Source organism: Pinus tabuliformis, chromosome 8, assembly GCF_031772625.1.
Source record: "Pinus tabuliformis cultivar Carrire ecotype Pingquan chromosome 8, CPIR1, whole genome shotgun sequence".
Lineage (NCBI taxonomy): Eukaryota > Viridiplantae > Streptophyta > Pinopsida > Pinales > Pinaceae > Pinus > Pinus tabuliformis.
The window spans coordinates 1,835,677,021-1,835,689,088 of NC_142294.1; the positions used below are offsets into that span (position 1 = coordinate 1,835,677,021).

Consider the following 12,068-nt stretch of genomic DNA (forward strand, 5'->3'; position numbering starts at 1 on the left):
TTCATTGTTTATAAAGCAATACCCATATAAAAATTTATATAAAAGCATTGGCATTAATGCAGCTCAACAAGTTCAAAAATTCAATTTTTTCATTTCCAAGAGGCTACTTTGGTGCATGCCTAGAATGAGAAGCAAATAAACTTTCCTCATTCTTTGATCCTCCATTGGATCACTCTTTGAAACCACATGCCAAGGAATATATCCCCCACATTATGAAAAGTTTGAGAAAATATTTTATTTCTTTTATATAAGTATGTATATTAACTATATTTATTTCTTTTATGTAAGTATGTATCTTAACTATATTTTGATTGAAGTATATAATTTTTTATTTTTATTTTTCATATTCCCACAAAAAGTATGTGAGGACTTTGTTTACCACGTCTATGATAGAGTAACATATAAAAATAGCTATCATGACTTACAATTAAGCAATTATTATTAAATAAATGCAGTCACATCTTGTAGGTACTGGTTGGACGTAGTAGTTAATATGGTTTGATAAGATGAAACCAAGGGATAAAAACAGTTTTTTTTTCTTAAATATTTGGTACTGGTTTAATAAAACAAGAATAAGGATTGGATTCCTTAGTTCAATGAGGAGTATTTAATTTAGGTGTCATCTATTAAGGTGATACATTTTTATTTGTTTGGATGATTAAAAATGGTTGGAATTTGACAAAAAAAAAAAAAAATCAAAAAATCTTAAATCATGTTTTGATGGTGAAAATAGATTTAGCACATTAAAAACCTTTAGAACGCCCAAAATCTTGATGTTTGACAGTTGTAACTAGATTTACAAAAAAACTACTGGATTTTATCAATATCTTACTGAAATTTCACATATATATATATATATATTTCATATATATATGCTTTTACATAATTATAATCGTATTTATATTATTATTTATATTGTGTGTTATTAGAGGTAAAATAATAATAATTATTAAAATTAATAATTATTTCAAATCATATAAATAAATATTAAAAAATATAATAAGTTAACCTGTAAACCGTATTTAAAGTTTAAAAGTGGAGATTGTGTGTGAATGGCATCATATTGAAATTTTATATAATTCTTTATCATATTGAGATATATATATAATTATTTATTATAATGAGTTAATGGAATATTTAAATTTGAAATGTAATTATAATTTTTAAAAATATTTTGTATTATGATTTTTGTCTCTAAATGAATTGTTATCGTTTTTTGTTTCATTAGATATTTGTATTTTAAAATATTGTTTTTATTATTTTAATAATGGATGTTTTTATGTTTATAAATATTTATCAGCGATTTAATTTATATGGCTATATTAATGATATGATTTTTTAATATTCAAAATATTTAAAAAATAATGAGTAGGTTTAAAGGTATAGTAGGCATTTGTTCATAAAGTACAAAAATATCGAAAATGTTGATAGGATAATTTCTTGAGAAAACACAAGATTGACAACTATTTCAAAGCATCTGATTAGGCAAATTTTGAATGATATGAACCATTAATGAGGGAACATATTCTTCAAAGAACCAAGCTCACATCTATTTCGAAGATCATCTTTAGTTTCAAACATTAGAAACATTATTTTTTTATAGTTTGTTGCAGTATTATGAGAATTTTGAGGTCAAAAATGAATCTCAAAACTAAAAATGTACTAACAAGATTAACTTTTAAAGAACCAATAGGATTCAAGGTGACGACGCTATTCCCAGGGGTTAATATTTTGGAGGGAAAAGAAGAAAGCTCTTTTTTTATTGTATTTTCGGATTTTCTCCTTATAGGTTTATTCAAATGTCAAGTGTAGACACACATTGAATGTGAAATTAAATTCCACATTCAATGACTACCCACTCTAGATACTTCTAAGTAGACCCACATCGGAAAAAAATGAAAATACAAGAAAAAAGTGTGTTGAACAAACTTTTTTCAAGTATTTTCCTTTTTTTTCAATGTGGGTCTACTCATAAGTATGCATAATAGGTACTCATTGGATGTCAAATTTAATTTCACATTCAACGAGTGTCTACATAATAGTTTGATTTTTGTTTTTTTTGTTTTTTGTTTTTTGTTTTTTCCTTTAAAAATTCATAACTATTATTATATTTAATTAAGAAAAGTCTTTTGGTAGAAATCACATAAGAGAAGTTTTTGGCTGACGTGTTTCAAACCAACAAGTGTGGTTCATCATCAGGAGCAGATGAAGAGGCAGACCATGGCAAAGGCTTAAACAGAGAGTAATGTAGAGACCATAATTTCAAATAATGATTATTTTTTAATATTTAAATTATGATATTAATTTCTTAAAAACAAATATTATTAAGTAACGGCCATATTGAATGGCTAGTTTTTTAAAAACAATATTTAAATTATGATATTAATTTATTAAAAACAAATATTATTAAGTAACGACTAGCTTTTGAAAAATAATATTTAAATTAATTTATAAAAATCAAATAATATTAAAAAATTCTATTAATAGGAAATAATAATAAAAAATAACTAACAAGAATAAAAAAACAAAGTCAAACTCCAAACAATGAAGGAAAGGAGTTAAGAACCTAATTGAGACAAGATCATTTAATATATAAAAATAATTAATGGAAAATAAATAAAATAAAACAAAAATATATACAAGTCAGAAGAAACAAATATATATATATATATATATATATATATATATATATATATATATATTCAAAGAAAAATAATCAATAAACAAAATGGTGTCAACAATAAAATACGACGTTGAAGCTCATATTACAAATAACAAAAATACTAAAAAGAGTTAAGAACGAATAGGATGATAAAATACTTAAGAAAACACGAAGGATCAAGAATATAAACTCTAATGAAGAATAAACTAACAACAAATACTATAAAAAAGACACCAATACCTACACAGATAAATAAACAAACAAAATAAATCCCAAAAAGAAACATAAAAAACTAGGAGGACATGACACAAACCCAACTTCTACTAATAATCCAACCATCTTCTCTATTCAAATTATTGGGTCTTTTTTCGATTTCTAGGGCCTCCCTCAATTTACGATGATGGAAATGACTAACCCTAGCAACGACTTGGGCCTCCTCAATGTAGATGTGATGCTTAGATTTATTTGCATGCTTTGCCAAAGCAGAGGAGTGGGTCCTGCCATCCTTGATGTCAGTGGAATGTTCAAGATTCCTATGATTAATCGAGTGACCAGTCTCACCAATGTAGGGAATCACACAAGAGCATGGGATAATGTAAACACGCTTCATATTCTTGGGGTCCACTAGGTCTTTTACAGATCTAAGGGATCTCTAGATGGTATTTAAAGGCCCAAAGGTTGAAGCCACCTTATGCTTCCTATGAAAATTCCACAAGAGGAACCTCTACTGCAGAAAACTGATGTTACTTCTCCTACTTGTTAATCCATGCAAGTTATTTATTGTGTGGTATGGTAAATATCAAAGTAAATACTATTGCAACCTTCACTTAATTAAATTATAAGCGAAAACAAGAGACATGGAAAGAAATAAAATACAACACAATATACACCGTTATTTTTTTACAAATGTCCGTGGAAAAAACCAATGTGGGAAAACCATTGCAACAATTTTGGGGGTTTATTATTATTAAGAAGTAGAAAATTATGAATACATCTCTGAATACCTCTTAGGTTATTCAGTTACAGAGAGAAATACTATCAGAAAGAATTGTGAGGTTACCTCACACTATCACTTAGAAAATCTCGGTTGATCCAGATATTTAATGAATGGCCTTTGGTAGGCCCTACGCTGCTCTTCGTATTCCTCACACAAGCTTTGCATAAACCTCTCTAGGATCTACGTCACTCAGTCTGCTGATCAATTTGCTGCCTAGAGTCTCTGCTCTTAGCCTCCTAGTCTCACACCCCGACTACGGCTTCTGAAATTGAATCTCCTCAGCTAAATCTCAGACTCTCTCTCACCCTCTGCATTTCCTCTGTGTGGCCCTTCATGGCCCTGCGTCAGCCTCTACATCTGGGCTACTCTATCACTCTCTACCTCTCTCTGTTAATGATTCTCTGGTTGAGAAAATCTCTCTCTCCTAAAGATATCCCTGCCCCTCAACTGCAAGAAATCTCCTCAATCGAATTTTCTTCCTGAGAACTTCTCACTTCAAAAAATCAATTTCTTGATCTCTCTTGGTGTGTTTTCCAAATGACCCTCAAGCCCCTTCTTATATCTTCCTGTTGGACAACCAACGACCTAGATTAACTCCTAATCAAAGGCTCGGATCATTTTGACTTGATCTCCATCTTTTTCTAGAAGTTACACCCACAATTAGATTAATACTCATTAATATTTTAATTTTCTTAAGTTTAGGCTTAGGAACTCCATTAAAAATATTAATTATTTTAATAAAATCGTCTCTGGGTAGAATTTCCCAAAACGGTTTCTGGGTTCTTTGGAATACAAGTGCCAAAGCCTCCCTACAAATTTTGAGGCTTAGAGCACATCTGGTGCTACCCCAAATAAAAAATTCCTTAGGATCTTTGCAATTTTGTGAGAGGTCCCTTGGATAAAAAGAAGATGAACACTAGAAAATCGATCCTTGGTATCTTTCTTAGCACTAGGACCTTTTTCAACTCTAAGGAAAGCCTTAGTACATTGGTCTCTACTATACCCATTATTAAAGAAAACACTTAGGATATGTACTTTCTCTTCATTGAGATGGTTGTCATTTGAAACTCTTAAAGCTCTAATCGCTAAGGTGTTGAGAACACCAAGATTTTGAGCTAGGAAATTATGAGAATTAGCATGAAGATATTGTTCCGTATGAGTTTTCTTACAAAATACCTGATGAGAAAAAGAGCTATCATCATTCCTTGAGAGGAGGACGTCAAGCAAGGGAAAACTACCATTCATTTCAAATTCTGTGGTGAACTTTATGGAACTAGATTGATTGTTAAGATGGAGGAAAAACAATTCCAACTCTTCCTTACTATGGGACCAGATGACACAAGTGTCATCCACAAACCTCTTCCACATCTTAGGCAGAAGACGAGAAGAAGCTGAGGCATTTGATTCTAAATCCTCCATGAATAGATTAGTTATAACAGGGGATAGGGGGGAACCCATGGTGACACCACAAGTTTTCTCATAGAATTTCCCATCGAATGAAAAGAAAGTAGATGAAAAATACCAACTAAATTAGCCATATCAGGATCCGTAATGCGCGTGGTGACTTTGATGGCCTCGTTGATAGGGATATTAGTGTAGATGGAAACCACATCAAAGCTCATAAGCTTGTCATCCGGATCAATATTGAAACTCTTTAACTCATTGAAAAATGATGCAGAGTCCTTGACGAACGATTATGTATGGCCAACAAGGGGCTTAAGCTTTTTGGCTAAGTATTTAGCAAGAATATAAGTTGGCCCTCCTATCATGTCGACAATGGGTCTCAAAGGAGCCCCTTCCTTATGAATGTTTGGTAGGCCATAGATTCTGGGGGTAAGAGGGAAACTTTCTATAAGCTTATGACTGAATGAGTTGACTGAGCTATTGGCCTTTATAGAAAGAGCCACACTTTTGGAAATCTTCTTTAGGGGATCCCTGTTGAGTTTTCTCTAGCTCTCGTTATTATGGAGGTGGTCCAACATCTTTCGAAGATAATCATCTTTATCAAGAATAACCACAACACCACCTTTTTCGGCTTTGAGAAAAACAATATTCTTATTATTGTTTAACAATTTGAGGGTGTCAAACTCAAGTTTGTTGATGTTATTCTTGGGACGCTTTGCCTTTCTAAGGAAAACCGCATAGTCTCGACAAATGATATCTTTAGTGACGTCCGGTAAGTCTCTAATACCATATTCAATGTCACAGATGATATCATTGACCAAGATCTTTCTAGGAGCAAGAGAAAAAATTAAACCTTTCTCCAAAAGATTAAAGACAAGGGGATCAAAAGAAATGTTAGAAAGATTGACAACCCTATTACTAGAAGAGGAAAGAAAATTGGATCGAACATTATTATCCAAACCTAGAGCCTTATTACCAATCCTAATATTATTACAATTATCATAATTGAAAATAAAGTCACTAACCTCATTAATATTATTATTATTATTAAGCTCAGTGATATTATTATTACTATTATTATTATTATGATTATCCAAACATAAGGTATTATTGCTATTCCTAATATTATTATTCCTATCTGAATTGAAAATACAATCATTATTATTATTATTTTAATAAAACCACTTCCACTATTTTCGAAACTAACAAAAACCAAAGAAGAATTAACATACAACGAACCTAAGGGACTCTGACTCCATGAATTTGCAGAGTTATTACAGTCGAAGCATGAGAACGTTCCCGCTTCACCCTCGATGGCAGAATGGTGAGAAACACACTCAACCCAAGATTAGAGAGCAGATATTTGATTAGAATTAATTCTACTCCTGGAAAGACCACGAAAGCAACTAGACTCATTAGGCTGTGAGATCGAGTTCTCTGGATTTCTTGGACTACTTTACTTTCCAGATTTCTTCCAAAGGAATAGATTTCAGTGTCGAGCACACTTCAATCCTTGACCAAAGGGGAGCATAGATCTCATTTGAAATTTCTAAATGCAGAGATAACAAATCACGAGAAATAAAATCCAGAAACTTCTCACCCTGCCAATCTCCAAACAAACCAACGCCATGCTAGCATTAAGAAAAATATGAAGGTAACTAGAATTATTAAGAAAGTGCTTAATCTGAGCGAATGAAGAAACAAAGAAAAAGTCTCTACATCATTTTAGAAAAATCTCTTAACATATATTATTATATTATTATACTATTTTTCTTAAAATGTCCATTTTAAATCTCAAAATTTCCTTAATAAAAAAATTAGGGATATGTCATTTTCTATGTAAATGGGTTGTAATATCATACCACTTAACCACTTAAGACTTTAACTAATTTTAGTTGTGATTTCATATTAATGTTTAGTAAAGTTTAACTAATTTTAGTTGTGATTTCATATTAATGTTTAGTAAAATTTTGAATCAATGATGGCATTTACTCCATTATTGCTGGTAAATCATTTAAAAATTAATATTTATATAAAAGTATTTATATACAAATGTTAATTTTATTTTTTTATATTTTGATGTCGTGTTCTTTTTGATATTGCAACGTTATTATAGGCTACCTAAAATATTGTGTTATCTTTATTTATTTTTTCTGTATATTTAAAGTTATGATTTAAAAATACAAAGCATAGAAGATATTATTATAGAAAGGAAAAAAATAATCACATCGTTAGATTGATATATTTTTTTAATTAAATAAATATCAAAGATGTTAGTGGTTCAAGGGCATGATCAACGTTTAGTTCATACCATTTTGATAAACGATACTTATGAAAATGGTGATAAACGATATTTATGAAAATTAAAAAAAAAAAAATTATAGAAATGATGAAATTTACATTTATTTCCATATATTTGAATGGGTTAATTGGTGATTTTTATAAGTTGTAGTATAGTTGTTATATGTTTTGGAGTTTTTATGGGCATATTTTTTAGTCAAATTTATCTTGAATTTGTTTGGGATTTGTTGAAATCACAAGCTTGAGTCCTGAACTATCCACAATCCAAATGTCTTTAGAATTTTTTCACAGTGTTGAATCCATATATGTCAAAAACACATTTTAAATAAAAAAATATTACAATTTGACAAAAAAGAAATCGCCAAATTTTAACCAAATATCCAAAACATAGAATAGTTAGACAACCAATTTTCATAAAAAAAAATGCATATACTTTGAATACCAATCCTAATTTGATACCATCTATAACACCATTTCTTTGATTTTAAATGCTAGTGTCATTAATTTTTACATAGTTTATTGTAAGGAAGAATTGCAACCAATTCCGTGTGTGTTCTATGTAAGTGGTGTGTGTGTGTGTGTCTTCTATGTAAGTGGATTGTAATATTTACATATGAAGCCGTTGGAAAATTGTGGCTATAGTTCTATATGATATTTTGTGAAATATTGAATAAAAAGTTTATTTTTCTTTAATTTTTGTTTGTGCGAAATAAAATATTCAAAAAGATACTTATATTGTGTGAAATAAAATATTTAAAAGGATACCTATATTGACACATTTTTATGCACATAAAATTGATTTGATATTTCAATGTCATCGATTTATTTTTCTAAATTCATGTATAAAACTAGCTCATTCATATAAATTATTTGGTTGGTAAATGTTGATAGGCATAGGTCTACGTTATTTTCAATTAGATCCTAAGAACAATGGATAAGTCATCCATGTGCCTTTGTTTTAAAAAGTGGTTAACAATACATATTTGGTGTTCGTTGAATTATCTTTGAGTATAAGGGAAGGGTAGTTAGGTTTTGTTTATGTCTGCCAACAATTCCTGCCATTAATTTCTACATAAATACACACTAGACTCATCTACTAGCTACCTAGTTTGCTTTGATATTATCTTTCCTTCTGTCTCATATAATTGTTTGTATAGTAGAAGGGTTACCTATTGAGATTGATGGGATCCAAGATGAGAGAAAAGAAAATTGATTAATTACAAAATAATTAATGCCTAATGGTTGTGTTGTTCATGAACACACACATTAATAGCATATTGTCATGCTTAAACATACAATTTTTATTTTATCGAATTTAAAATTAATATTTAAATGAATGTTCATTGCCCATATCTCCACCATAAGTAAAAAAAAATTCCATCATTGATAGCAAGTCGAATACCTTGCCAACTCATCTCCTTTCCTTCTCATTTTTCAATACCTAAATAATACATTTCAAAGATGCCATTTGGCATCTAAAACACATCAGGAGTGCTCACTATCAGATTATCCCACACTTCTTCACCCTTCCTAGTTGTCAAAATAGGTCTACTTGGCTCTCTCCCTCTATACTTATCCTTTTTCCACATCATCTCATCTTCCAAAATGGCCAAGCCAATCACAAACTCAAACTTGAAAATGGATCCCTCATGAAAGATGATAAATCTACATTCCACCCTTATGACATGGTGCACTGACACTCCATCCGCGTCCAATGATCCTGCATCCCCACATGACAAAATATTTTTGGCTTTCTATTACTTCTATTGTTGTCAGAAGTCGCTCTTCCTAGTGAGGAAAGCACTATCCCGTATGCCTTGTCTAATTCTCTGGCATGATACATCATAAACAACCTCTCGCCATTGTCATTGATGAGACATTATTATGATCCTAGGTGTTGTACTCCCTGACGTCAAGTGGTGGTCCTTATTGACTGTCGATGTGGATTCCAACAATGAAAGAGGCCAATCTTGGTAACAACCCCACCCCCACCACCTGCCACCTAGTGAAGAGTGAGGATGTTAATCTTCTCACAAGTTTAAAATTGGATGGTGAGGATTAAAGGGGATGATGACAATTGAATGGATCCATACTATTGAATCTAGAACCTCCCTTCCAAGTGCAAAATATATAAACCTATCAATGTAATTAATGGTTTTGGATTATGGTAGGGTAGGGCGATTCAATGCCAAGTTAGTTTGAATAATTAAACTTTTATTTCAAATACAATTTCTCAAATGAAATGATATAGTATGTTAAATTGTTGGATAGATCTATAAATTTGGACAAGTTTAAAATATTAAAAAATTGTGTAAATTTTGAAGAAATGTAGTATTGTGTTGAATCATTGGATATAATTGATAAAATTGGAAGAGATAGTTTGCCCAACTTAAAAAATCACAATATATTTTCAATAAATTTATTGAAATTCATTACAATAATTCAAATAAAATGTATTAATTGATAAATAATTAATAGGGTCATGATCAAGCAAAACATTATGAAGGATAAGTCTAGGAAATAAACTATTCCATATACATTGTACATTTTTTCCATATATAGGGAGAGGTGTCTATTTCTAACTAGTATGTGAGAATCTTGGTTTGTGAAGTATTTTTTTAGGCTAGTGAATGTTAGAATGTCATGTGTATGGTTTGTACTAAATCAACATTTTACATAGGAAATAAGTAGATAAAATCCATGATATTTGTATAGTGTAAGCTTGTTTGAATATATTCCTCCTACTTTTTCTTTTTAACATAATATAATTCACATACTAGGGAAACCCATTAAGCACGTCTCAAAATTTAATGGATGGTACATATGGTAAAACCTAACTAGTTGTACTTTGACAACCTAATCCAACGCCAACATCGAGTGAGGCCTATGATATCCGCAGAGGTAACAAGGCCAAGGAGCTTACCCTATAATCTTTTGCTTGTAATTTCACTACACTCAACCACTAGAGCTAACCGATTGAGATTGTTTGTTTGAAGATACTTACAAAATGACAAGCTATATATAATTCCATATGTTGAACAAAATTATTGTTCAACAAAACCAAAAATCAACCCTCTAACACCTACAATTCCATACAATTCCATAGTTGCATCCTCCATATAATCTAGCTTCTACTTCTTCTATAAATATGACAACTCCCAATAGAGTCTTAGTCTTCCAAATAGGGTATTTAACCTTTACTTCCTTTGTATCCACTCAAGAGAACTCCCTAGCCCGTGGACCCCTATTGACATCGATGTCACATGGGAGGGGGTATCACCTACCTTGGCAGCAAGAATTAGCCTACCCTACCATCCTATTAATGTGGCTAGTATCATATTTAGCTGTAGGCATTGCTTGCACAAAATAATTGTAAATTCAAAGACCTCTTTCTCCATTTGAGCTCCTATAGAAAGGCCAGTTGCGTCCCCCGTCTCCTCTTCGTATTCAGATAGTGGCGAAATTGTTCTCTGAAATCAAACCAGTGGAAGCAAACGCGAGTACTCAACCCGAAAATATTGGAAAGAAGCTGTTTACCAGACGGGAGGCATTTGGGTTACCTGCGTCGCATAATTCTTGTGATGTTACTTCTTATAAAGTTGACAAGGACTGGAAGAAAAACTAATAGCAAGTACTATGCACCAGAATTGTATCATAAACAGTGCAAGAAACAACTAGATTCTACTCTGTCACAACACAGAACCTTCCCCCACAAGTTCATAACTGTCGTTTTTCTGGACATTTAACTGCAGGTCGTGGGATCGGATTCTCCGTGTCGAAAGGGTAGAGACCAAAACGATGACGCAGAGTCCTTTCTGTCTGAAGTTATGCCGAGCAGGGATGGAATTTAAGGGGTAAATTGCCCATCACCAGATGATTTGTCCATTTATCAAATACAGTTAAAAATTTTGCAATATTTTTTTGTCGAAACTGTGAAAAACTGTGGGGAGGTTAAGGTGTGATCTGTTTTGGAATTCTAATAGTGTCAAAGAAATATAAAAACCAAAAACCATTATATTTAACACGTGAGTCTGTTTTGAAATTCTAATCTAGTGCCAAAGAAATATACAAACCATTATATTCAACCATTAAGTCTATTTTGAAATTCCAACCCGGTACCTGAAAGCTGCCATACGCAGCCATAAACAGCTTTCGTTGTGAAACCGGACCAAAATTTCGCCCCGAGTGGCAGGTTCTCGTACAGACCGTGTAGGATCAACCAACCTAGCTTACAATGATACTGCGCAATGCCGTAGATTCTACATGGTCCCCGAGTCCCGACATCCAACTCAACACGAATATTTACATGCACTCCAATTACAACTCAAAAGTTCTCATCAACCTGTCTTATAGCGGAAGGGGTTGGCACAAGTGACCATTTGGATAACTAAACCCAAACACATCAACTTGGTCTCTTCCCATTGTGAATTAGACCGAGCCATTGCAAATGTCAGGTCAGTTGACTTGACAGCATTTAGGGATCAATCATACTCATCTAATGTGATCAAGGTTGTTGGCAGCTTAGTGTGCAATGGGACAAACCAATTCTTCAGATTAAGTCAGAAGCTTAGTGTGCAATGGTACAAACCAATCCTTAATGGTACAAACCAATCCTTGATAGCAAGTTACAGTGAGGCGCACAATAATTATGAGGGAGCTATATAGTTATATAGTATTTCTCTTAGCTTAATGAGGGAAGCAAAC

General features: G+C 31.9%; 1 pseudogene; it reads right to left on the reverse strand.

Annotated features, from left to right (window-relative positions):
• Positions 1 to 8,704: 8,704 nt before the first annotated feature.
• LOC149243609 (uncharacterized) lies at positions 8,705 to 11,507 on the reverse strand (annotated as a pseudogene).
• Positions 11,508 to 12,068: the final 561 nt, after the last annotated feature.